We start from the raw sequence: 27847 nt of genomic DNA, 5'->3' as shown, positions 1-27847 counted from the left end.
CCCTGTTTTCTATAATGCCTGCAGGCTAGCCTGGTGCCATGCTTTTAGCAAAGGTAAAGCAAAATTGCCAAAGCAAAAGGAAATAGTCTCCTTGCTGCAACTCAGGGTGTGTCTACACTGGATTTGATTTACAGCCTGTACTGTATTACGCTTGAAATCACAATCAGTGCCTACACAGGGCCTGCAGATTGATTTGGGAGTTCATCGTTCATGCTGGTTGCAATGTGATCCGCATTGTAAACTCCTTCTTTCCTTCCTTCCTTGCGTCCCACCTCTGCTGATCCTGCCTGTGGTCCTGCCTCTGCCAATCTGAAGAGGATCTAATGGGGGCGTAAACATGGGAAAGAATAATCGCAATTACCCAGCAATAAGGTGATCTAGCGCTAATTTCATATATGTAAGAAATATTTTAAAAATTAAAAAATCCGGGGGACAATTGGGGGACAGGAAAGAATGCAGGAGTATATTCTCCTGGCTTGAACATCACACCCCAATTGCCTATGTCACCAAAATGCCACCTACAGACATGGCCCGTGTCTTTACAAAAACATATTGCAACTAACCACACAGGCGAAAGCCCTTTCAAATCATTCAGGGTGGAAGAAGTAAAAGCCCCCCCCCCGGGGGCATATTAAAAAAACTACTTTTGGAGCAAAAGGAGCTGGACCTATTTGAACCAAACTTCGCACCATGTGGTTAGTAAAAAATACTTCAAATGTACCCATGTTATGAGTGGAGCAAATCCTACAGCATTTGACCATGGAGTCACAACCCTTAAAAGGAAGCAGAGATCAGAATGAACTTTTGAAGGGCAGAGCTGCTACCTTGCGTTGGTAAGGAATAAAGAATGTCACGGAGCATGTGGAGATCACCATTCCTCAAGACTTAAAAGATAAAGCCAGGCAGAAAAAAAATAAGTGAATGTCCATTAATTCATATGGGAGAAACTAATGATCTGTGTACAGTTATCCAAGGAAGCATAAGCTAAGCATTCAGTCTTTCTCCGGCTTCATAGGCCATCTTTGGCCTTACCCCAACCGTACTGTAATAACAGTCAACTTGCCAGGTTGCTTGGAGTACTGTATTAGGAAGAGAGGGGTGAAAACAGAGTCTCTCCCCCACCAGACAGTCTTTCCAGTTACAGTCCATATATTTTCTCCTATGTTAGGAAAACAGCAATCACTAACCATCTAACCTTTACCAATCTTTATGCATCAGCCTCATTTGTGTTGTATGCAGGCTGGCTGCTTAAAAATCAGTATTAAAGGCCATTATAAATGAGAAAAAATTATTTACTAAGAAAATTGCAAGTTTTACAGACAGTTTTGCCCCCCTGGCTATGCCTAAAGCAAAGACTACTGAGGAGAAGGAGGGGAAGGCAGATATGCTGTCAAACTTGTGATTTCCCAGTCTACAATCAGGGGAGCAACAGAGCAGACACAAGGAGAAAAAAAAACACCAGGAATCTCAAACTAACTGTGTCATTTTCTATCCCCTCCTGTAAGTATGTAGTTGCTTGTGCAAATGTGGTTGAAGATTTCTCTGCTTCTAGTAGTTTGAGCCTTGATGTCTGTTTTTCCGGCCCAGTTGACACATTACCATCATTTCTGTTATTATCAGGGGTCTCCCAAGTTCACCAACCACTTGAAGAAGGAAGGAAGATACCACCACCCACCAGTTCCAATGAGTGAGACATTGCCTGAAGAAATTGCTGGCTCCAGTAGTGGAAGTGCAGGTGTTGATCTGGACCAATCCATGTCAACAAAGAAGGAGCATTTCTTTTGAAAATCCAGTTCATCTCAAGTGCTCATGTATATACAAACACAGTCAAATATTTTCATTACAACAGAAATAATTTGCAACAATATGCCATTCTTAGGAGAATCCATTTCTCTCTCAGATGCTAAGGAGACTGCAGCTAAGCTCAAAGGGAAAAGAAAGGTCTGATGGGGTGGCAGATTAGCCTCATAGTCCCTGTTACTCAACCCTATAAGCTCTAGCTGCACTACCTTGCTGGCTTATGTAGGCTTTGTATAGGCCTTTGGCACACCTTTGGGCACTTTCTCCCTGTCTTTTGGCAGCAGGCGATGAGTGAAGCACAGTATAAGTACATTCAACAGGCAGCTGCCATCAGTATCACTCGCTATCACTGTCTCTTCCTCCCCCTTTGTTCGGGGCAGCAGGAGGGCTGGCAGTGGTGCCTTTACCTTCTCCTCCTTCACTCTTACATTGGCGGAGACTCTAGTGTGTAAGCATCCTTAGGTCTCAAGAGACTTTGGTAACGTGCTCTGAATAGAGGTCTTGGAACAGCATCTAGTGTGGCTGAGAAGGCCAATTCGAGAGTGACAATCCCTTCTACACTGAAGACAAATACAATCTCTTTTCTGTCCAGCTCTCTGATTTTGCTGCTTTCGTGACTGCCTCTTTGCCTTGGCCTGCTGGGCAAGGGTCTCTTCAAAACGGGAGAGGTCGTGATGCACTGCCTGCCTCCAGGCTGAATGCTCAGATGTCAAGTTTTCCCATCTATTGAGGTCCATTCCTAAGACCATCAGATCCCGCTTGCAGATATCCTCGTATCGCAGCTGTGGTCTCCCTCTGGGGTGCTTTCCCTGCAGTAATTCTCCATACAGGACATCTTTTGGAATCCAGTACTGGTACCACAGCAGGAAATAGGGGAACCATCTCTTTTTTTTCTACAGTGGACAGAGAGATAGCTTCTCATGTCACTGCATGTTTCTGTGCAAGCACATAGACATAGAGAAGAAAGATGTGGAGGTGACACCCCATCAGCACATGCCTTACTGGCCACATGGTTGTGCCTACCCTGGTTGTCATCACCTCTAGTTATTTCCATACCTGATATAAGCTGACCGCCGAAGAATTGATGCTTACGAATGATGGTGCTGGAGGAGACTCTTGAGCATCCCCTGGACTGCAAGGAGACCAAACCTATCAATTCTAAAGGAAATCAAGCCTGAGTGCTCACTGGAAGGACAGATCCTGAAACTGAGGCTCCAATACGTTAGCCATCTCATGAGAAGAGGAGATTCCCTGGAAGAGCCCCTGATGTTGGGAAAGTGTGACGGCAAGAGGAGAAGGGGACGACAGAGGACGAGATGGTTGGACAGTGTCATCAAAGCTACCAACGTGAATTTGACCCAACTCTGGGAGGCAGTGGAAGACAGGAGGGCCTGGCATGCTCTCGTCCATGGGGTCACGAAGAGTCAGACGCAACTAAACGACTGAACAGCAAAAATACCACTCAGAGGTAAGTTGCATAGGTATTGTTTTATCTTTTATCGTTTTACCCTTTCCTCAAAGATTTTAGAGTGGTATACACCACCACTCTGTTCTATCATCACAATGAAACTGTGAGTTGGAGTAGGTTGAGACATGCTGACTAGCCCAAGGTAACCTGGGGAAAAATGAATGTTTGTGGAAATTGTACTTCTTGCTCTTGCATTTTTAAATTCCAGGGACATTACCTTCTTTGTCATGTGTATTTCAGCAATTACACCTGCAAAGGAAGCTTATGTTTACATTCCAATGATAATCATGCTTCCGCTTTTAACAAGCTTCTACAGACAGACATATTTTGCTACATAAGAGAACACTGCTTCTATATACAATATCAGTGTTTTATCTAGTCCACACACACCCAATTAGTTTATAGCTGAGTGGAATTTGAGCCTGCTGTCAATCACAGGTCACCATGCTAACCACTACATCACATTAACTCTGTTTTTGTTTTGTTTTGTTTTTTTCTTTGTTTTTTGTTATGCCAGTGCTAGCTGCTTTACTGAAGGATGTATCACTAGGGGTGTAATAACACAAGTTGTCCTAAGCATATTGACAAAAAAATATACATTTTACCAATTGTAAAATAAGGCACTTAGAGAACATCGATAATAACACAGAACGAGAGACTGGAAAAATTATGTTTCTGGGCCATAACTCAGAATGGTTTCTCATTGCAGGTTGGTCATGTTACCTGGGTCTTAGAACTGATGATGTAAAAGGACAAGAAGATGCTGTGTACTGATCATAGTACAGTATATGAAAACTGAGTTGAAGTGGTCACCTAGTTAGCAGGGTTTTTGTGAACTCAGATCTAGTTCCAAAACTAGGCTGCAGTGTTTGTAATGACGAAAATCCTACGCCCTATAAGAATAGAGAGAAATGGCAATTTCCAGCTCTGGCATTTGCTACCTGTTAGCAGAGAAATCTACCACTACTGTCAGTTGTGACTGAGTGCAGAAACCTGATCGACCCCATTCCTCCCTGGGCATCGCCTCTGCCGTCTCCTGCGCTGCAGCTTAGTGCTGCGATAAGAGAATTCTTCTAACTTGGGGCTGGGTTAATAAGTTAAAATGCAGAGACTTAATCCCTGCTGCTAAATCAGAATGTAATTCAGCTTATAACTAAGGCCCAATCCATGTGAATTACAATCACTTTAAATACATCCAGGAGTGGCCTGGATTTAACATTCTCCCATGAGGCCCTAAAAACAGAAACTGGGACATTCAGAAACACTTTACCAGGTGAACCTGCACGGCAAGGAAATCACATCTGAAGGCGTCAAGGGGCATTCAGCTGAGAGATAGAGGACAGAGGACAGAGTTAGGGTGAGGGCTTAATTTTTCCTGCATGGGACAGAGACAGCCGGATGGAAGGAAGGGTACTTAGAATCCAAGAGCAAGGCATCTGTACGTCTCAGGGAAAAGCTTATCCGCCAGTGAGGGGGGATGCTGCTGGCATACATGCCATGGTTTTGATCTTTAATTTAGACTGTTTATCCCAAGAGGTTCCTCAAGCTTTAAAATAAATGTTACAACCCTTTTGTTTGCCTTGCAGCAGCTGGTTTGTGTAAGAATGCTTGTATATTCCAGGCTAGAGCAGAATTGAGGGAGAATGGCTTTTACTGTTTGAAAACCCTCCAATAAGCACTTCCTTAGAGGAAGAAGCAGAAAATCTGCCTGAAGATCATTTCTGTGTGTCTTTTGTGCATTTATGCTTTCTGCATTTCCCCTACATATAAACATGGAAATCTATGGTGATGGTGTATGACACGTGAAGGTGGGCTAACCAGTTGAAAAAGCAGCTTTCCTGAACTACAGCACCCAGAATCTCCCTGGCAGTGTGGCCATTGGTCGTACCAGTTGTGGGATTTCTGAGAACCATTATCCAAAAAAAGGAAATTTCTCTCCCCACTCTCTTTTTTTAGGGTTTTTGTTATCAGTTTTTATATTTCTGTTTTAATTTGCGTTTTCTCTTTTATGTGACTGTAACCCGCCCAGAGTAGTGCTGTGACATTAATGGGAGCGGGATACAAATTGAATAAATGAATATAAATAAATTTTCTTAATTCTATATTGATTGCACAACAGAGTCCAAATGGAAGCATGTAAGCTATTTTTTTTATAGCTCGACTTCATATAATGATGTGTCATGGCAGAGCATCAGCTCTTTCTTTTTCCAGGTCAACCCTGCCGGTGTGTGTCATTGAACATATGCCAGACACATGATCTATGGAGAAGACCGGCCCAAGACATTTTGTTGGGCATTTCTGAGGTCCAGGAGTGAAGGGAGCCCTCCCTTCACCCACGCACATCAAGGAGGAGCCAAACCTCGTGATATGTGATTATGGAACCTGAGATAGAAATAGCACTGTAGTCGAGAGAGGGGTACACAGGAATATCCCCTACAGATGTGCTTCATGGACCCCTCTAATTTTTTTCCTTTTTCTTTTTTTTTAAATAACTTTTTTTTATTGGTGCCATGACAGACAATGACAATCTGCGTTTGAAGAGTGACAACCTATTTTTAAAATAAGAGTAGGTTAAGAATAGCACCCTCAGAAAAATACAAAGAAACAAGAAGTTCACAAGTCTCCTTTGGAAGAGCCCCTGTGTCACTGTGATGTGATTCTTTAAGAGGGGGGGACCACCAGCCTGTCTAATAATGAACCTTAAAGTACTGAATATTTGTATTTGGGGCTAGAATTAGACTGGAGCAGGGGTTTTAAACTCAATTTACCTGGGGGCCGCTAGAGACAGAGTCTGGGTGAGGCTGGGCCACATCAGATTTTCCGCCAAGCAGAGCAAGAGCCCATGGAAGCCGCCCAGGAGTTTCCTTAGCCGACAGATAGGTGGGCTGGCTGGCAGGCTGCAGTTCTGGATGGAGGGTGCAAAAGGTGCTGTCTTGGGAAAGAGCTGGCGAGCGAGGCAAGGCTTTTTTTTATGTTTGACAGCAGAGGATGTGTGGGCACTTTGGGGGGGCAGGCAAGGCGAGGGCCACAAACTATCATCTGGGGGGCCGCAAATGGCCCCCGGGCTGCATGTTTGAGACCCCTGGACTAGAGGGTCCTGACCCTGGTGATCTTTTATGTGTCACAAAAAAGAAACTCACTTCTCAGTTGAAATATCCTTATCCATTTCAGGCAATAAAAATTATTTTAAATCTTTTGTTGATGTTATTCAGGGTTTAGCCAGAAATGGTCTAGCTATGTGGGGAAAACATATTACACTGAAAAAAAGGGGGTAAGCATGGCCTATTTAGAAATTTATTTAAATACACCCTCTTAAAAAGATGAAAAACTGGCAGAAATTAGTACATTCCAGGAATTTTTTCAGTCTTTCAATATACCAGTCTTCTGGTATATGCTCCTAGAAAATTGTACTAGCAATAAAAACAATTGTGAAAATGTTGGCTTTAGGAATATGGTATTGTGTGGGTCCCCAGCACTTCCATGGGCTGAGGGCATCAAAGAACCCCCTGGACATCATCATAAGAACACATCAGTCATCAGCAGGCTGCTTGAACACCAAACCTCATTCCTTAGTTGTCGTATGCAAGTGATCTCCAACAGCCCTCCAGATCACTGCCCGCCCCCTTAGTCCAAAGACATCCCACATACCCTTATGTCCAGCCAGGTTAGTTCCCATCACTGTTCATTGTTATAGAACAGTCCTCAGGCAGGTACCTTTATGGCACAGCTCTTCCAGAGTCCTTCGTCTCGGCTTCCTGAGCTCAGGGCTCTTCTCCAACTGGTGGAGCTGCCTCTGCCAGTGGCTGCCTCTGCCAGTGCCACTACTGGGTGTTCATGGGTGGTGATTATACAGGGGGACTAACAAGAGGTTCTTCCCCCAAGGAGCACCAACACCCCATGCCCCATGGGTCTTGCTGTACATTTACAGCTCTGTAGCAGGATAAGGTGGATCAAAAGCTGTGTGAGTGAAATAAGAGGAGACCCCAGGATGCCAGGGGTTGATGGACCAGTCTTCAGCATCACTCCTGCCTTTCTCGCCACTTCTTCTTCTCCTCCTTCCTCTCCTGGCTGGGATCTTCCCTTCTCTTAACACCACTCTGCCCTGGTCAAAATAGCAGGTCAATTTTCTTGTCCCTGATTCTACCTCTGTTTCTGAGATGGATGGGGCTCCTGCTATTTTGATACTTGGGACCGCAGCCTTCTGAGAGTAGGACTCCTCCTGTGCAGACAATAGATGTCTCTCAACTGGTTGTCAAGCAGTCAATTTCTCCCCTAAGGGCAGCATCCAAGGTTAATGTGAAAGATGTGGAGGTTTGCCTGAGCCATCTGGTCCATCATTTCCCCTTTCACAGGCCCATGAAACATGGCAAGGTTTATGAATCTATCTTATGCATAGTAATAACTGCAATAATTTTAATGCTTCTTCTTTTACAAGTTGACATTGAAGGTATTTCAAGAAAATAATCTGCATCCAGTTGTTAAGTTGGTGTTATGTGTAACAAGTGTAATGAATGGGTGAAAAGCAGAATTGCAAGGCCAGATTCAACAGATGCCTTTTTAAAAAATCTTCTGTATCCACTCTAGCAATCACCATTTCCATTTGGTTATTACAAAAGCTGTGGACAATATAAAATCTGTCAAGCAATATTTTCAACAATTAGCTATATTCTTCATGTATTTTCAGCGTGGAAACCTACCTGTTTATATGAAGGTCAAAGCCTGTCTCACTTTCTGAAATATGTATTATTGGTTGGCTCATTATAAAGAATTGTTTGTTCTAATCGCAAATACATCAAAAAATATTTTTTTTAAATGTGAAAACTGAAAACTTCTGTGGCACTAATATATTCCAAATGTAAAGGGCTAGTTGCTGTCATAAAAAAGGTTGAGTTCTGATTTTGTTTAGTGTTCCTGAAGAAAATTCTTGAACTTCTAGAACTTGCAGGTAAGAATTTTAAAGTTTAACAGGCAGGACTGAAGGATTCTATAGTTATATTAAATAACCAACAGGTTACTATTCCATACCTGCTGCCTAAGGTAGCTGAGCGTGCCGAACAATTGCATCCATACTGATGCCTTACTTTGCCCAACGGAAAGTTTTAATAAGCCTTCTTGCTCCATTCCAACATGAATGCCTAGTTTATCTTCCTTGAGGCTGCCCAAAACAGGGTATGTCACCTTGTTGCAAACCAGAATAGACCTTGACTGAAGGTTATTTACACTGAATGTTCAAGTCAGTCAGTCTTGTGGTGGATCCATGTCTATCAGGCCTGAACAAACTAGTCCTTTAAAGAATACAAAGGCCATACTCCTAGGTTTACATAATTTGGTAGAAGTCTTATTGTAGTTGGGGACAATGACTCCAGAATAAATATGTTCATATCTGAAGCACAGCTGATGCATATTTCTTGAAAGACTAACAAGATTAATATGTGATTTTTTGCTAGTTTTCATCTACAATTGGAAGTGGACAGTGAAGAGCTGGTTTAGGGTGTCATGAAATGGCAGCAAATCTTCAGTTATCTGCAGTACAAGCATTAAGATTTACTCTGATGTAGGTTTCAAAGAATTCAGTGGGGCCAATTCTAAGGCAGTGTAGATAGATGAATCCCATTTCCAAGATGCTGTGAATCCACTGTGGGCTTTAGTCTGGACCTTACAGGAGTTATCCAAGGTCCTAAATCTAAATGGGTTCAGCACCTTAAACAGCTCCTATAAAAAGACAGACTAAACATGAAATGAATTCATAGCATCTCTGAAACTATCACCAGCCATCACTGTTGCCGGATACAGTGAGTACAGAATTTCAGTCTTACCTTATTATTTCAGTATTGTTTGTTTTTGTTTTACTCCAAGGGCAAGGTGCCTCTGAAGCTTTCTATCTGAAATGCCAATTAAAAAAAAAGATTTGGGTGCTCTACTCTTTGATGGGGCAGCAGAGAGGACTAAGGTTGACCCATCTCCAACAGTGAAATGTCTTTGGCTGACCCAGACACCCCAAATGTTGGGAAGAAATCTATTGCAATAATGAGACTTTCAGATAGCTGGGCTCTGAAACATTAAAAAAAAAAACACCATAATCTGACCATAGCCTGCATTTGCATTTGTATAGGTCCCCCAGCAACTGCCTCTAATTACTACGATTCTCAGCCGTTTGTAATTCTATAGTGAAAGGAGGAGGAGGTGAGAGACACAACAAGCTATTGTTAGTTCTGACCATACACATAAGAGAGTGTTAGTGCTGACAAGGTTTTTATTTGTGTACGTTTATTTATTTTGTCTGTGGAATACTGTAGATTTCCTAGTTGTTTTTCAAGCTTTGACTGTCTTTCATTATATGGTAACTATGACAATGGCAGTGTAGAAATCCTGACTGAGCCTTATATCTGAAATGATTTCACAACATTGTCTTATTCTACCCTCACTAGTGTGCAGGACAAAAGTGAAGTACAGGTTTTTAAAAGCTCAGGTCTTCTTGGAGTGAGGTAGGGAAATGTGATTTATTACTTTATTTCGAAGGTTTTAAAAAATTTCAGATTGCCTCACAAATATTTCTTACAATAGAAGAGGACAAATATTACATCCAATATTATTATCCTTACATCATGATTTGGGGGAGGGAGGAGGCCTACCCTGAGAGGATCAGTTAGAACAACCATCCGATGCAATAAAGTTGTTTATTCTTCTGTTGGGGGGGCAGGATGTGAAAGATTGGTTCAGAGCGTGGCTTTGCACAAATATAAACTATAAACATGTAAGTAACCACCTATTGTTAATGGGGGCACTGGATTCTTTTGCTTCCCCACACTCTCCTGTCTGTTAGAGGGAGAATCTGCTTACCTCATAGCCTCTAAAAATCATCCTCTAGGAAATCATGATCTATATTTTTTTGCTATAAATGCTGACAGAATATGAGAATGGGAGATCTCTCTCTTTATTAGGTAGGCTGATGTAATAGGAAAGTGGGTGTGGGGTAGTGGCTCAAGTGATGAACTAGGATTCAGGATGGCCTGGGATCAAATCCCCACTTATCCATGTAAACTCACTGGAGCACCAAACTGGCAAAATAACTCTAAATATCCCACATAGTTTGGAAACCCTATTAGGGTCATTGTAGGTCAAAATCAATTTGATGGCACATGCAAAAGCCTTCCTAAAATTGTTGCTTTCTATATGTTGCCTTCTATATTGGGCGAAACTCATTACGCTCAGCCAGCATGGCCACATGTAAAGCACGTGGTTAGAGAAAAGTGTCATGAACCTTACTGTAGAGCTCCCCTTACCTGACTGATCTGGACATAGACACTGCAGAAGTCAGTGTGTGTTGACATATTGTATCATCATGTTCTTAGTTACTTGTTTTGTTTTGTTTTTTGAGGCACAGAAATGAAAGGCAATGAGAAATAATTGGAAAATCTGGAAAAGACTTTCCAAGTATTACTTTCTTCAAATGAGTTTGAGGTGGGGAAGCAACACTGATTGAGCAAAAGAAAAAGAAACAGAGAAAAAGATGGAGAAACCTGCAAAGGAGGGCATAATGATGTCCTTCATCCCTCCCCCAAGTAGATATTTTCTTGGTAGAGCACCAAATGATACGTTTTCAGAATCTGAAAAAAACCAAACCAAACCTGACTAGTACAACAAGAACAGTATTTTCCAACATGTACTTAGGCAAAACTTCGTAGCAGTGTTGTGGATGCCTTCAGACAAATGTATAAATACAAACCAAATCAGGGATACGTGTGCATTTCTGGGACAACCACAGAATGAAGCAAAGAGCCTAGCAGCATTAACGGGGCAGAGCAGCATTGCCATGGATCCCTCCTGTTAAATTCAGTATTCACAGACTGCAATTAGAATTGGATAAACAGCAGGAAAACCAAGGAAATGGCTCAGTTGACAGTAACAGAGAAGAAGAGTGTGTTCTTTTCCTTTGAAATGAAGCTTCTCCTCTTTTCCGAGACAAAGTCATTGATTAAGTCATCAAAGTCTTGTGGTGGTAGCACCACTGGTTTCAGATTCAGGGAGGAGGACACACAAGTGGGAAGACAGCGGAAACAGTGTAAAGAAGAGCAGGCTCCCTGCCTTGCCCTTTGAAAAAGGAATCAAAGAGAACCTGCCCATTACTTTTTAAAGTTCACTCAAGCCCTTCTCAGAAGCCAATGGGGGGTTTCCCCTGGCAGCTGAAAGGAAAGGAAAGGTAAGGAAAGGACAACTTCTGAATTTATAGACATAATATCTGAGCACTTCATGGCCTGGACCTAGAGAACATCAATTTGCATCATTCACTTTGGAAATCTCTACAGTATCTGAAATCCTGTTGCTTAGTGCAAGCTAAATTGTAACATTCAGTATATTCCTTTCAGGTAAATAAAGCTTCCTCACAACAATTCCCAGACAATATCAATATCTGACAATTTCCTGTCTTTTTGAATCATGAGTAGAGAATCACAATGTCCCACATTCATAAACTGGAGTGGTTTTTTTTAAAGAATTGAATTAACATGAGGCTAGGTATTCCAAAGAAGCATTAGCAGCCCTGTTATGTCCCTACTTAGAGAGGAGTTTAAGTCCCCACTATGTCCCAGGAGAAGAGCCAGCCTATGTAGCCTGGGGCAATTTTATTTCTTATTTCAACATCTCTACCACCCCATAAAATTGTTATATAGTCCCAAAGTGCCCCAAGAAAAAAGGAATGGTAATCTGCTTCTGAATATGTTATATCTAGAAAACCCTGGGAGGGTTGCCATAAGTTGAAATCAATTTGATGACACATGTTTAATTAATTAATAGCATTGTCCATTGCACCTGGATGTAAATGAGCACAGGACTCTTCCTCTAACACCTCCTTGCCTCCTTCTAGCATATGACACTTGTGGCAACAACCTTACTCTACCAAGTGGCAGGGCTGGTTCTGCTACACACAAGATTGGCTATACCTCCTTCCCCAGCTCATTAGGTGAGGACACAAGAGAGAGTCCTTTTAGTGGCTTCTCCCAGACTTTAAAATGCCCTGCCCTGAGAAGCCAGGCTGATACTTTCCCTCTTGTCCTGTCTTGTCAGGCAAAGATTATCCTTTTCAGGCAGGCTTTTAAGCAATAAATGGGGTCTGGGGAATGCTGTACAGTGGGGTCTCGACTTACGAACGGCTCGACATACGAACGTTTCGACTTACGAACTGCTCTCATAGGAATATATGGACTCGACTTACGAACTTAGATTCGAGTTACGAACTCTTTTTTTCCCTTTTTTTAAAAGCTAAGTCATCTTAGGTTAAAAGGAAAAAAAGGAAAAAATATCCCCCTCTAGTGGCAGAAGGCGGAATAGCAGCTTCCCATTAGTTTCTATGGACGAAAAGAGCAGATACGGATTAAATGGTTTTCAATGCATTCCTATGGGAAATGCAGATTCGACCTGAGAACTGTCTTCCAATACGGATTAAGTTTGTAAGTCGAGACCCCACTGTATTTGTAAAATTTAGAGGTTTTAAAAAGATTTTAGAATGTTTTTTAAATTGGTTTAATCATGGTTTTAATATTAAATGTTTAAAACTGAAGGAGCCTCGTGGTGCAGTGGTTAAAATTCAGTACTGCAGCCAAAATTCTGCTCACAACCCAGGTTTAATCCCACGTAGCCGGCTCAAGGTTGACTCAGCCTTCCATCCTAATTGTTGGTAAATTGAGTGCCCAGCTTGCTGAGGGGAGTGGCATTGTGTAACCTGCATAATTAAATTGCAAACCAGCCAGAGAGTGCTTTAAGTTTTATGGGGCAGTATATAAGCAACACACCTTTTTTTAGTAACTTTTTTTTGTGAGGGGGCACTCAGAGTGACACACTATTTCTCTGTAGACCAGGGTTCAAATTCCCTTTTGGTCTTGGAAACGCACTGGGGCAGTGGAACTGGTCAACCCACTCCTTGAATATCTTATTTACCTTGAAAGCCCTACTGATGGCACAGAACAACATAAATTTTACTTTACTTTAAACACTGTGATCATTGTATAGTTTTAATACATACTGTACAGTACTTCATAAGAGGAGTCTATATGCAGGCTCAACAGATATTCCTTCCCACATGAATGTAAGATGGGGAATGGTTGCCAGTAAGTCTAGCCCAGAAAGCAAAGCCTCCCTCTCATCATTACTATTGTTAATTGTGTGAAAAGAAAGCCAAAATAGGGCTAGATATTTTTTTCTGCTGCCTTCCTCCTTTAGAACCCCATGTTTATCTTTTCCAAGTGATTCTGAGTTGTTCTCATACAACATATTGCATATTTAAATTACTCCTATTTCAGCTGTGTCTGTTCCCTGCAGGAGGGACCACTTGTTATGATCTGTGCTGCTCATTTTAATCTCAGAGAACCTAGTTTGTAAAGCTGAGCTAATAAACACATATAAATATTTAGAAGCCCCTACACAGTTACAGTTAGCAACTGAAATGGTGGGTGCTGCTTAGTACTTTTAAAAGTGGCACCATGATAAAATGACTCTTGAACCAATTTCCTAGAAATAAACGGCATGCTTATAGACAGACGTTCATGTTTAAAGACAGATTACCTATACCTTGTACACTGTTATGCGTTATTACTCTTGATATTACATCTTAAAGAAATACCAAATATATGTTCATCAAGGCCCCTGTAAATAGCCACCTTAGTTTACAAATTAGGACAAACGTAGAGCCACTGCAGTTACTCAATATTAAAATACTATTTAGTGACACCCCCTGCCATCCCCTGATATTCATGAAGGCCACCCAGTGGTGTTGCAGAGGCAGGGTCTGGAGGGTGCAAGCCTCAGAACCACCTAAGTAGCAGAATATTATAACATCATCTCTCACCCACTCTCTCCTTCTCATTTCCTTTGAGCTCAGCTATATCCTCATAGTGATTCCCAGTGTCATGTAGTGGATAGAGTGATGGACTAGGACTCTGGAGAACAGGGTTTGAATCCCTATTTGGCCATGAAAACTCACAGGGGTGTGGAACTGGTAAATCAACTCCTTAAATATCTAACTTAATTTGAAAGCCCTAACAGGGTCGCTACGTATATGTCAGTTCTGAATCAACAGCACAAAACACACACACACACACACACACACACACACACACACACACACACACACACACACTCACAATAGCTTGTACAATTGAGTTTTCCAGGAACAGAATACGTATTGTTGGAAGCTATTACAGTTGTTATGCAAAATATTTAAGAGTGGTTTGGTCTTCAGTGAGCAATTGAGTGTGTGTGTGTGTGTGTGTGTGTGTGTGTGTGTTTTCTTTTTGTTTTGTTTTTTTAAAGCTCTCCTTTATAATGAGTCTGGCTATGGGGGCTCTGACATAATGAGTATAAACATGCTCAAATTTACCACTATACTACTGGTTGTAGTAGTATAGTTCTGTCTGTGATATAGTTAACAGGATCTTCTGGATTAAATAGCTGCTCTGCCAATCAGTAAGGGACCATTTCTGCCATCCCATTTGTTTCCCCAAGTGGTTTGCAAGATGAAAGGAGCAACTACAAACAATTCGTGAGAAGAGATCCTGAGCCAGGTAACAGGCAAATTTGTACTAATGTTCATTAAAAGGGCGTGTCAAGTTCAATGACTGAACTAAACTACTGAATGCTCACTGGGGGGGGGGGGGGAGAGAAAGATCTTGAGTTGTGCCTAGAAGGAGTTGATAGATATTTCTGCTTCCAAATATATTGACATCAGCTCAAGAGAAATGACTTTTGTGGCACCTTCCCATGCTATTTCTCATGGAATTTACCACAGCAAAAATAGAGAGAAAGCATGTTGTGGCATTATGTTTCTTTTCCAGAGGCATAAAACTGAGAGCTGTAATTTCTGGCAATCTTCGCACTGATTCAAATGTCAGTGAAGATGCAAGGAGGAAAAAAACTACCACTAGACAGTTTTAAAAAATCTTAAATATGGGCTGCTCCTACACCCACCACAGTGTTCTTCCCCTTAGAGAAGTGTTTCCCTGCCTTTGATCAATGTCTTGTCAGGATTGATTTGCCTCCGCAGTCATCTTGTTGCCACACTGTGGTGCCCTGCGTAAAATTTCTTCACAATAAGCCGGTGTCTCAAGAGAGAGCTAATTAACACCCCTGAGAGATATGAACGCTCAAAAGACTAAGATAGTCATGATATGCTAGATTTATAACACGCCTCACTTAATACATTCATTAATCAAGGCTTCACACACTCCTGGTAGGAAGATTTATGAATTACATCCATGTAATAATAATAAAAAAGTGAACAGAAGTACAAAGCAAGCTGTTGTATTAAAGAGCACATAAGCCACGGGTTGCTGACAGCCAAACAACCCTGTTTAAAATGCTGCAGATAAAAAAACAACAAGATCCCTAATAACTCACTTTGTTTTTCTCCACACCTCAAAGTTTTAGGGTCAGTCCACAAGTGTGGAAAACACTGTCCTCATTGTAAGGTGTGATGAGAAATTGGACATTCATGCTAACAAGCACGGATACTTCAAGCCACTATCTCTCTCCTGCATTAAGGGTGCATGCACTTATATTGGGAAAACTGCATCAGGAGAAGAGAACAAGTTGCGACAGAAGACTTTCACAATATCTTCTCAAACTGAATGCCTGGAGAGGATGAATGTGGTGTCTAGAACCAAACACACCATAATTTGATGAATAATACCAAATAGAGTGGAATGTTAGCCCTATTCAGTCATTATAGAATGAGTTAGAAAAGAACAAACAGGTGAGGAGGGGAAGCATGCTAGTCCTAACCCCTGTCATCACTTCTAACTTTCTGAAAAGGAGACCTTCCCATATCTGTAGAGGTTCTCTTTGCAAATAATGTTTTTCCTTGTTTGAGATGCAGTGGAAAATCTGTATGCACAAAGAAGCCTCTCCTCTTCACAAAGTCACTCTCTATGCAAGGTGAGTGTCGGAAATATTTAAGGGAGAGAGTGTGGCTGGCATTCTCCCCCTCCTCTTGTGCTTACTCTAAGTGCTTACATGATGACTGAAAAGAGTTTATTATTTCTTGGGATAGGGATTCTTCTAGGGGGCTGTACCATGGCTTGAAAGGGCTGCTAGCTCTTTTGGTGTGGAAAAATGTTGACATTCTCAACCCAAGATAAGTTACTTTTGTGCCACCCCAAAACTCTGCAAATGGATTCTAGCATTTATTCATTGTAAGCCATTCAGAGTAGTGCCTTGCCATGAGATAATTGGAATATAAATCAATCAATCAATCAATCAATCAATCAATCAATGCATCAATGAAATTTCATCAGGTTTTTTTTTAAAACAGTCATATCACCTTGTAGGACTGTGGCCAAAACGGCCGTCCTGAAAGTAAATTCTTTTTGTTACTGAGACACGACATCTAGGAGTGTTCACAACAATGTCATTGTAATTAAACTTGTCCTTATCAAAAACCACTGGCTGCTGTTGCTGGCGAAAGCAGGGACTGAGGGAATTCAGCATATGCTGGTACTATATCACAAAGTGATAATTCCATCTTTTTGGCAGGGATAGAGGGACTTCAGAAGTCCAGCAGAGGATAATTAGTCTGCATTGGTGATCACAGATGCATTGAACAATGTGTTGTAATGACAATGACCAGTTGTCATGATCTATAGCCACAAGCATAGACTTCAAAAGGTGAAGATTTCAGGATTAATTATAACACATTCCAAAAAAGACCTTCCATTTATAATCTGTTAGCAATCTGTCCCTGAACCTATTCAGACACTTGGGGTATAGCTCCGGCTTTTATATTAACAGCTGAGAATAGGGCCTTAAAGTTCAAGGAAATGGTGCAAATGGCTACGCCCTCTAATACTATGGACATTACCTGGTTGACATAGAATTGGAAGAGTGCTTAATGCAAAGAGAGTGACCAAGAAATGTAGAAAGGGGTGGAATATTTTCTAACTCTTCACCTCTACAAGACCAGAACTTTAGGTGATCATGTTGACCAATTTAATCATCAGAAAAGATACACTTCCTCCAGCAAAGTGTTCTTGTCTTTTCCTTTCACCTACACACAGTACAGATTGACATGATCCTGGAATTAGAGCTGATTCTACCGTATGGCAGAATGAGGCAGGCAACTCAGACAGGAGATGCTATGGAATGTGAAATGAATAAGGCTATCTGCACTGCTACAGCTTGGAAACTTTACTTTTTGCTATTTCCAGAGTCCCCCACTCAGCATGGAGATACATGGAATGAATCCACTCTATACAGTTAACTACCTTGGCTTCAGAGACCTGCCACTTCATGAATGGCTTCAAAAATCTCTGCTATAGTTCAGAAAAGTACACTGGAGTTCCCTAGTGTATAATTTTAAAATACCATAACTTTTTATAATCCTGTAACACCTATCCTTTGGCAAAGCCAAAAGTGTCTAGCCTTAGTGTACTACTGTAGTCTTATGCATGAGATCCATATGCTTACTGAGAAATACATTTCATTCAGCTGAATAGAACTACTACACAAAAGGTAAAAGAACAGGATTCTTACTAGATTCCTCTTAGTATTGTTCTGCTTTGCAGAGATTGAATAAATAGAAAGAATAAAAAAGTTTTATTCTTTATGCCTCAGAATGGCTGTGCCAGGGTAATGCAAAATAGAATAGAATAGAAACAGAAACATGCCAACAGCATTTCTTATGTGGTTCATCTGTAGCACTTCATCTGTTCACTCTGGGCAGGCTTTTGCTGCCTAATTGTGCTCAGTGTGAGAAGAAACATAATCCATTTCTGGAAGAAGAAGAAAAAGATGTGAGAATGAGGGGAAAAAAGTAGAAATGCAATTAGCTGAAAAAGATGTCACCAGAAATCCAAATGAACAAAGAATGGCAATTTCAATTACTTGGAATTGGGATCTTGGGACTATGCACAATGTTCAAAGTAATCATTATGAATACCAGACTTCCTATTGTATTTGCAATGTCTAGTATTAACTTTTCCAGTTTGCTGTAGTCCAGCATATCTGGAAAGCACCATATTGGAGAGGCTGATCAGCCTTGGTGTTACAGCAGCATATGAGGCAGTGCATGTATGTGGATTTGGGACATCCACTAAGAGTACAAATGGACACTTTTGGCCCATCAGATACTGAACTACAACTCTTACTGCCACTAGTGATGGATCACAGGCATAATAGTCCAAAAAACATCTAGAAGATTGCACATTGGCTACCCCCATCTCAGACCAAAAGTAGATCTGAGAGTTAAATCATCTTTTGTGCAGGCAGGTTTCTTTATAACTTGTAGCTAGGGGGATTTGTATGTAGACCGTGAGACCTCCAGATATTGTTGGATACCAACCCCTATCATCCATCATCATTGGCGATGCTGGCAAGTGGGGGGTGAGAGTAATCATGCCAAAACATCTGGAGGAGACATGACCTCCAGCCTTGTCTGGTGGGGAAAGAGAGAAAACGGTGGATTTGAATTGCATAAAAGAGCTTCACGCCGTTTTTGTTCCTCAAACAGTAAGCTGAAAGCTGGCAATGTGCTAATTAAAATTTTGTAGCATGTAAATGATTCAAATATGCAGATTACAATGTATCTGGTTCTTAAAAGGTGTTTTTCCCCCTAAAGAGGTTTCAGGGGAGAGTATAAGATAGACGCTGCATGCCTTGTTTGTAATATCCAAGCTGCTATCAGTGGAAACTCATACATCAAATCAAGGCTATATTTGAAGTACAAAGGCAGAGCACATTTTTTTGCTGAGGATCATCCCTGGAGACAAATACTTCCTACATTATTTAAAAGCATCCCTGATGAATCCTTGTTAATAAGATGAGCTCTTTCAGTCAGCCAGCCAGCCAGCCAGCCAGCCGGCAGGCAAAGCAGAGCAGAGTGGCGTAGTAGAGTGCCGCCTAGCAAATGCCTGCTTTACTTTCAGCTCTGAACTGGGTCCATTGTATTGAAGTGCCATTGATTTTCATGTTCCATTTATACCACCACCAGGGCTGCATAGTCTCAGTCATTTTAATCATTTATGACACTGAAATAAAAAAGAATCAGCTATTTTCATAGCAACTAATGAAGATACTATATACAAAGGAGTCTGCTCTGGTGTTCGCATGGCTACAACTTCAACAACAGCCTCGTCGTTAGGCATAGACCCTTCTATTTTGCTGTGCTGCTAAACATAACTAAATGCCATGACCTAAATCCAACTAGTAGCCCCACCCAATATGAACCCACTGAATCCACTAGTAAATGGTAAGTCGACACTTAGATTTATTCCATTGAATAAATCAACTGTAATTGGGACTAGCAATTAGATCTAGGCCTACATATATACAGTTAGATTCAATTGCTAGTCTTAGCTAGAAAAGACTAATTAAATCAATAGGCTCTGGTAAGTCAACACAGGGTGTAACTAGACAGCCAAATTATCCTGGCCTCGTTCAGTCTGGATTGTGCTACACAATATTATTTTGAAGTGTAGTACTGTATATCATTTGGAGCTATCCTTGCATCCACATTCAAGGATCGACCACACCACACCTCAAGTGACTCAGTTTAGCATGAACAAGGATTATTTCCCTTTAAATGGAAAGTTTCCCATTTCTCGAGATTGCCAAGTGGCTGAGGCAATTCATGGAGGAAGAAGTCTGTTGGCAATCTTGAAAAATGGAAAACTTTCTCTTTAAATCCTGCTTGCTTCTTCCTTTGGAGAAGATGTAGGGAGGTTTTGCATTTCTTTTTAATTTTTGCAAACCAAGGATATCAGTCATGCTTTGAAAGGGCTTTTGGGAGAAAACCCCTTGAAAGCATCTCTGGTAGGTTAGCAATAATTTGAAAGAAATGGAAAGCTTTGTCTCCTCTGCCCTTCAAAGAAGAACCAGAAGCAAGATCCTTAAGATCATCAAGAGGCTTCTTGATAGGACAGCCAGCCAGCCACTTTGGTTCAATCTCAAGTGATCACACACTCTGGAATCAAACCAAAATGGAGGGATCCTCCCCGCACCGAAGAAACAATTGCCCCTGACAGAAAGCCAGATGGGTGTGAGTAAGAATACTCTGGGGCTAAGCTAGTTCACCGTGGCACTTGGGAAAGGAATGAACCAGCCTGTCTTCACAGCAGACCAAGCAGCAGGGCAAATGCTGGCATATTTAGGCACACAGCTTGCTTATTCATTATGTACCTCGAGTTTTAGTGATCCTATGCATTGGTGACATCCAGGAGTTCCTCTTTTTACAGCCACACTCAGGTCTTGCCGTGTCCTTTATTGAGATAATGCATCTTAAACCTCTCTCTTTTGCTGCTGCCTTCTGCTTTTGCCAGCATAATCATTTTTTTAGTGAACAATTCTCCTTATGTGCCCAAAGCACAAAACCTCAGTTTGTCTTTTTTGCTTCTATGGACAGTTCAGGCTTGATTTGATCTGAAATCCATTTACTTTATTTGTCTTTTTGGCAGTCTGTGTAAAGCTTTCCTTCAACCCCACATTTCAAAAGAATCACCCACTCACTCCGCTATCAGCAGTTTTCTCTGTTCAGCTTTGAGATCTGAACATAGTAGTCAGGAACACCATAGTAGATGATGTTCACCTTAGTCCCCAGTGAAACATCCTTACATATCAGGATCTTTCTAATTCGTTCATAGCTGCCGTTCCAAGTCTCTGCTTTCTGATTGCTTGACTGCAGTTTCCATTAGGATTAGATACTGTTTGAACCAAGGCACTGAAATTCAAAATTGTTATTGATTTGTTCATTTTCAACAGTACAGTCATGTAATCCATCTGTGATCATGTTTGTGTCCTCTTAATATTCAACTTCAATCCTGCTTTTGCATTTTCTTCTTTGACCTTCCTCAATAGTGATTTCAAGCTTTCTGCCAATAACCATGTGTCACCTTACATTATTGTTATTTCTCCAGTAATTTTCATGCCACCTGCATCTGAATTTAAGGTTAGTCCCATTAATTCAGTAGCTGTATTCCAGCTGGGAAAAACAATTGAATGTAACCCTTAATACTTTTAAGACACTGTAACTTTTTAAAATTGGGATTTTATCCCGTACTGCTATTTGTTATTATTCTTATTATACTAGTTCTTTTATAATATTTTGCCATTGTTATTCCTTTCCTTTTGTAAAGTGCCTTGAGAATGCCAACTGACTACAGAAGGCAGGGTATAAATATCAGAAATAAAGAATAAGCACACAAATAAATAAAAGGCCACTAGAAATTTATAGGTTCTTGGCCTCAAGCTGAGAAAGCAACTATTTATGTACAAATGATAAAAATCTCCTTGTTTGCAGAAATGTATGCACTGTGAGAGCTAGGCAGAGGAAATATTTTGTGCTAAGGAAAACAGATCTTCAGTTTAGGGGCTGAAGGTTATTCTCTATGAATTAAACAGCTATTTCTTCCTTTGCAGAATAGTTAATGAAGCAATTAAATGAGATAGTGCCTGCTGTCACCCCAATCAACACAATTCTTAATGTGACAACTTCCTGGTTATAATTTCCTTGACCTATCATTTGCTTGCCAGTTTCTTATTTTAATACTCAATGAGAAAAGAGTGAATAAAGTTTTTTTAAAAAGCCATTGTTCTTGAGATCTCTAAGTAAAGTGACACACAGAGCAATCCAAAGTTGCAAAAGTTACCTTTTAGACTCCAGCTCCCAGAACCTATCAGCCAGCTTGGACATTGTCCATGGTATCTGAGTGGTTCTGGAAGCTGCTGCCCTAAACAGTAACTTTCCCATTTCCATAGTTTCTAACAGCAAATTTCCTGGACTAAGTATGCTACTGGAGAAAAAGTACTTCCCTTTCCCTGTTCCAAATGTTCCCCTTATCTGTCTTGATCTTTTATCTGCCATTCTACCTGTGATTAATCTCCTGCCACTCAGTTCCACGTGCATAGGACTGTACTGAACATGGATTGTGGGATTACTGCAGACTAATGGTTCCAGGTGGGATGTGGTGCCGTTGCGGGTTAAACCACAAAGCCTTTCGGCTGCAAGGTCAAAAGATCAGCAGTTCGAATCCACGAACTCCCGTTGCTTGTCCCAGCTCCTGCCAACCTAGCAGTTCGAAAGCATGTAAAATGACAGTAGATATATAGGTACCACCATGGTGGGAAGGTAACAGCGTTCCGTGTCTAGTCGTGCTGGCCACGTGACCATGGAAACTGTCTATGGACAAACGCTGGCTCTACAGCTTGGAAACGGGAATGAGCACCACCTCCTAGAGTCGGACACAACTGGCCAAATTGTCAAGGGGAACCTTTACCTTTAATGGTTCCAGAAACTTATGAAACTGTCTCTTTTCATCTCTTTTCTCTCTGCAAACCACTGTGTTTCCATTCAATACTCTGACATTAACTGAACTCTAAAGCAGAGTTAAAAGCTAACTACAGAAGGACTTTGTGGCTTTGATTCCCTTTCCATGGGTTCATTTGCTCTCTGGCTTTGCATGCTACCTTGGATGTTGCTTTGCATACTTTCAGAGTTATCTGCTACACATTTTCATTTGGGCTAGCACTCTCAGCCTTGGTGTTTTCCAATTCTAAAATGAGCACATTGTTTTCTAGAGCATCCTCTAAATATTTAACTCCTAACAATAGGCTGCATTTCTGTGCATCCTACAGGTCTCTTGGTTAGCAACCCACAGATATTTTGTTTTACATGAATTGGGTATAGTTTGCATCAAGCTAGGTTTTATGCATTGAACCTGTTATGGCAACACATTCAATGTGTTATCTTCAGATTTACAGTTTTGTCTTAAGGAAAGTAATTTTTCCTGTTCGAAGTCAAATACATTGTGCACAGAGACAACTGGCTTGTAACAAGACCACTTTTCCATCCCTTTTCTTCTCTGATGTAGTTTGTAAATACATGAGAAAAAGAGGCATACCTGAAGAACAGGGAAAGAAGCAAGATAATAACTTGAATCAGCAACAGATTTACTGTTTATTTTGTGATTCGGAGCAGATTTCTTACAAATCTCAGCCATGAATATTGACAAGTTTTGTGTTTTTAATAAGTGACTCAGAGCATGTTCTTACTTACAATAGTTATAATTACATTCTTCATGATCATGATTTGGAGCTATGAATCTGATAGTATTGCAGTGTAAAAAAAAGAGGATGAGGAAGAATATTAGCATAGCAACAGAAACCTATAAACCTGTACAAATCATCAGCTTTTTGGAATGCAATCTGCATGCTGCTGGGGTAGGAGGCCATCTAGATGGCCCCTTGTGCAAAAGAAAAGAAAAGAAAAGAAAAGAAAGAGGCTTTGGTTAGTCCTGACTCTGTATCATAATAGAGAGTGATATGAAGAGGCACTGTGTTTTCTGTGCTTTTTGGAAGTACAGTATAACTGCTTCCCTCTACTTGGATTTCAAAAGCCTCTAGCTATTAGCATGGATTGAAGAGTGTTTGTAAGCAAAGTCTGTTGTCTGAAATTGTGGTGCTTTTGTGAGGGATTGGCATACTTATTTGGCTGAAGACACCTGCAGACTATGTATCACCTGCACTGGAGTGAAGAATTGCACTCGTCTTGATGTTTTTAGTCTATGAATCGTATCAGTCCAAGCCAGCATGAGGAATGGGTGATAGCCAGAAGTTCCTCACCATGAACCATACGGACACCCAATGCTGATCATTGCTGGTGTAAACTAGGATTAGTACTGTTGGCAAATACTGTTTTGTCCACCAACATAGAATAATCTCCTGTGCCACCAATGTCATTTCTGTGGATTGGCTGAGTTTCCTGAATCTCCTATTAAAACGTCAACTTCCATCTTTTCCTTTGAAAGGGCTGTGTTCATGTGTGAAGGAGATATTGCTGCTGAGGATAAGAATGAAAGCAGTTTGCATCAGTTTGCCAGAGTGCTAACTGCATTCCAAATTGCCCTTCCTGTAAGTGTGATTAGCTACAAGCAAACCCAGCATGATGGTCTTGGGGGCCCCCTTTAAAGCTCATGTTACTATTTTTGAAGGGAGTATCTGTGGAGCACTAAGGTAACCCATGGCAACCATCTGCTAAACTGCAATGCACACTGTCTAGTTTTATCACAGAGGTGGTGAGTTATTCAGGAGAGTCTATGTGAATGGGAGGGGGCGGGGAAGCAATCATAGCCTCCTCCAAATGTTGCTAAAACAACCACCATCTTATAGCAACTTTGCATTTAGTTGAACAGATCCATTCCTAGCTAACGTCTCACCCTTTCATTCTCATTGGCTTCTAAATATAGGTGAAGTTCAAAATATCGAAATGCATTTCAAGACTTCCTTGCTTCCTGCTCTGTAATGAGGAGGATCATTCTTTGAGATGCACAATCATGGAGAAAGCACGGGGATTATAATAAATATGCAGAACTCACCAAGCATTATTTCTGTACTAAAGGTCTAAGCTTTTGGCTATTTCTCATCTAAGCAGACTCATCATGTGCAGAATCTGTATAGGACAAAGAGCTCTCAAAAGGCATGGACTCAAAAAGACAAGATCGTCTTCCTCACGAGTCACACAGTATATTCACTGGTCTACACACACACCCCTCCACTGGGCTCTATGAAACTTCCTTTTTCAGAACCAGTTGCCAAAGAACACCAGTGAGCAGCATTCAAAACCCTGATTGTGGGATCCAGGCTGTTGCACTACACTAGGTGCTGGGTAAGTTCAGCCAATTTAAACATTGCTGCACCCCTCAGCCTCCCACAGAGTAACCTCTGCATGGAGAAGGCACTCTTTTCTACAGCAGCTATATCAATAGAAATGATACTTATACTCCTGGAGGCCTTCAAGAGTGGTGGTTCTTGTGTGAGGGACCCAGGGTCCCCTAAGCACCCCAAAGCTTTTTTTTAAAACCACACACCTCGGAATCAAATATGGAATTGGATCTCCAGGCAATTGTGCTTCTCTGCCGTTTCTTAGCCCAGTGTTGGCTACAGTGGGTACTAAGGGAAAAAGTTTGGGCCTTTGCCTTACTAAATATGCTTACCCCTGGCATAGATGAACCACTGATCAAATCTGGTAGGGCTATTCTTCTGTCCGGAGTCTTGAAACAAAATAACATGATCCCAGAAGAGGATCATATTAGGCCTGGCAATGCAAATTCATAACATCACAGCAGATCTTTAGACAAGAAGGGAGTGTATTGGTGTACCAGGCTTAGTATGCAAAAATCTCTCTGTCTCTATCTCATTACATTTCTCCAAATTCCAGCTGCATGTCCTTCCTATACTTATTTTCTATCAGACTGCAAGTTCTCCTCCCATGCATCGAAATTTCTGGACAATTTAATACTTTCCCTTCTAAATTTGTTGGTTTGTTTGTTTGTTTACCACCCATCTGGTGATGACCCACTGCTCTTTGCAGTTTACAAACCATAAAAACATCTGAATCCACCACCCATGCCAAAAAACAAACAATAAGTTGCACATTTATTTACACAATTGGCCTAAGACATCTGTTTACCCCCGCTGACCAAATCAGGTTGGTGCGTACTTTCCAGCCCTATGGATTTTAGTCATCTGCCTTTAAAATGTGTGTTTTGTTTTGTATGCACTGACTTCCTCTAAAATGCCACAAGTCTTGCAAATTCATGGCTCACTGAGATCGTTTCTCACCTTGCCATCTCAGCAGGTGCAAGTCTACTTTTGCTGAAATGGTAAAATCTATCCAAATTCCTTTCCTCAGCAACACTATGATGCTGATTTATTTTTAAATTTTTCAGCCAGTCCTGCCTCCCACACTTTCAGTTCAGCTCCAAACCACTGAACGACAACCAAGACTCTTCTACAGCCATGACCATAATAACAAGGGCTGCAGGGGACATGACATTTTTTATTCCAGCTCCTCCAGTGACCAATGCACATAATTAGTTTTTAAACATTGATAGCCTGTACAAGGCATTGAAGATGGTGACTTTCTACAAGAGAGCTCACTCGAGGGAGCCGTTCTGCAGCCCCACTCGTTCTACCTTTCCACTGGAACTGCTGATAAATGTGCGATCCAATGCAGAAGGCAGGGAGAGGATGGTTAATCTGTGGAGACTGCAATAAGACTGCAACTTTTCCTTTCTTAAATTGCAGAACATACCCAGACTGTTTTTTTTTCTTTAAAAAATCTTACTTTCAGATTCCAGTCTGAGGAAATTCCCATATCTAGTGTGTGCTGTAATAAAATGTGACTAGTTTTGGTGGGTGGCAGCTGCTCTTCACCTAATACAGTCTCACTGGCTATGAGTGTTGAAATCAATCATGCTTGAATCTGTTAAAACTACTTGAAAGTGTATTAAAAGCCAAAGAACTGCCAGTGCATGCAGGAACTACATATCTACATATCAAATATCCGGGTGCCTTTGATGAATCATGAAAGCCAGGCAAGTGCCCAAGTATAGCCATCTCTGCCACTCATATGGGATGGGCAGGGCCAGTGCTATCCATAATGTGCTGTGCTGCTATACCACCTGTAATCCAATGTATTATGGATCATGAGGACCTACTGTAGTAAAGCTGTAACTAGCACACTTCATGCTTGAAGTATGTACATTCATTGCAATTGCTTTGGTAAAAAAGGTAAATACTGTATTGAAATAACAAAATAAGGATCATAATAACACAATGTTTATTTTAGCCATGAGAACATTAGTACAAGTTGCCTAGCACTGATGGCATTAACTTTCTTAACTGTTTCTATTCCAAACCTTCTCCAGTGCCACAAAGGAAATGCGTTACTCCAACACAGAGTACTCCCCTCTATTCCTTGCCATCACACTCTGTGGATCCATCCTTTCACAAAACCAAAGGCAATTCTAGCATCAGCTCTATCCCTTTAACAGGGATCAGTTAAGTGGGGTTTCCTATGTGTTTAATGCCCCATCTCTCCTTGTAATCTACTTAAGTTCTTTCTATAAGCTCATCATTCTGGTAATATTTCAGTCACTGACAGCTCCATATATAGAGTACACAGTGCATCAGAAAACAAGCTGCTCCCCCAACGTATAGCTCTCATCTCTTCCTAATCCCAAAGACAAAAATGAAAAAAAAAAATTGTCAGAAAACATAACTGCACATGTTGAATAATTAAATCATGTTGCCTCATCAGTACCACCCAGCGCCTAATGTAATATTTAAATCAAATCACAGTGGCAGTGTGCACATGCGCAAGATAGTGTGGCAGATTTTGTGAGCCTGCATCAGTGTCCTGCTGCTGCTACAGGAACAGAAAATGGCTTTGCAAAGTCCAGTCCCAGCTTGTGGCCAAAATTCTGGTGCGTAACATAGTGAATTACACTTAGGCACACCCATGGAATCAGTGGAGATTTCATGTGTCAGCTCTTCAGTAAATTCCATTGTTTCAAATGAGCCTACTCTAACCACAACTGACTTGCTAGCTGAAGGATTCTGGGAACGATCGTTTAAAAAACAACTTTCCCACACTCTGGTTCAACCTCTACCTTTTAGTGATGTTATGACTGGACCACAAAAGTAGTGAAATTACCCCTTGTTAAGTTGCAGTTGTGGCATTATATTCATTACATCACATTGGCTCTCAACAGAGTTTTTTTGGACATATAACATATTTAAGGACTGGCTTTATCACTGTCT

General features: G+C 41.1%; 1 long non-coding RNA gene across 3 annotated transcripts in view; it reads left to right on the top strand.

Moving 5' to 3' along the window:
• The window catches only part of LOC144587993 (uncharacterized), a 34512-nt gene extending 6665 nt beyond the window's left edge, over positions 1–27847 (top strand). The window contains exons 2-3 of one of the 3 annotated variants that reach the window (XR_013543282.1): positions 316–3268; positions 3978–27847. This is a non-coding gene — a long non-coding RNA (uncharacterized LOC144587993). Of the gene's footprint in view, positions 1–315 lie in introns of all 3 variants that reach the window. The other 2 variants (XR_013543283.1, XR_013543281.1) reach the window with 2 other exon arrangements.

Source organism: Pogona vitticeps, chromosome 3 (assembly GCF_051106095.1).
Source record: "Pogona vitticeps strain Pit_001003342236 chromosome 3, PviZW2.1, whole genome shotgun sequence".
NCBI lineage: Eukaryota > Metazoa > Chordata > Lepidosauria > Squamata > Agamidae > Pogona > Pogona vitticeps.
This window is presented reverse-complemented; position numbering and strand designations above follow the sequence as displayed.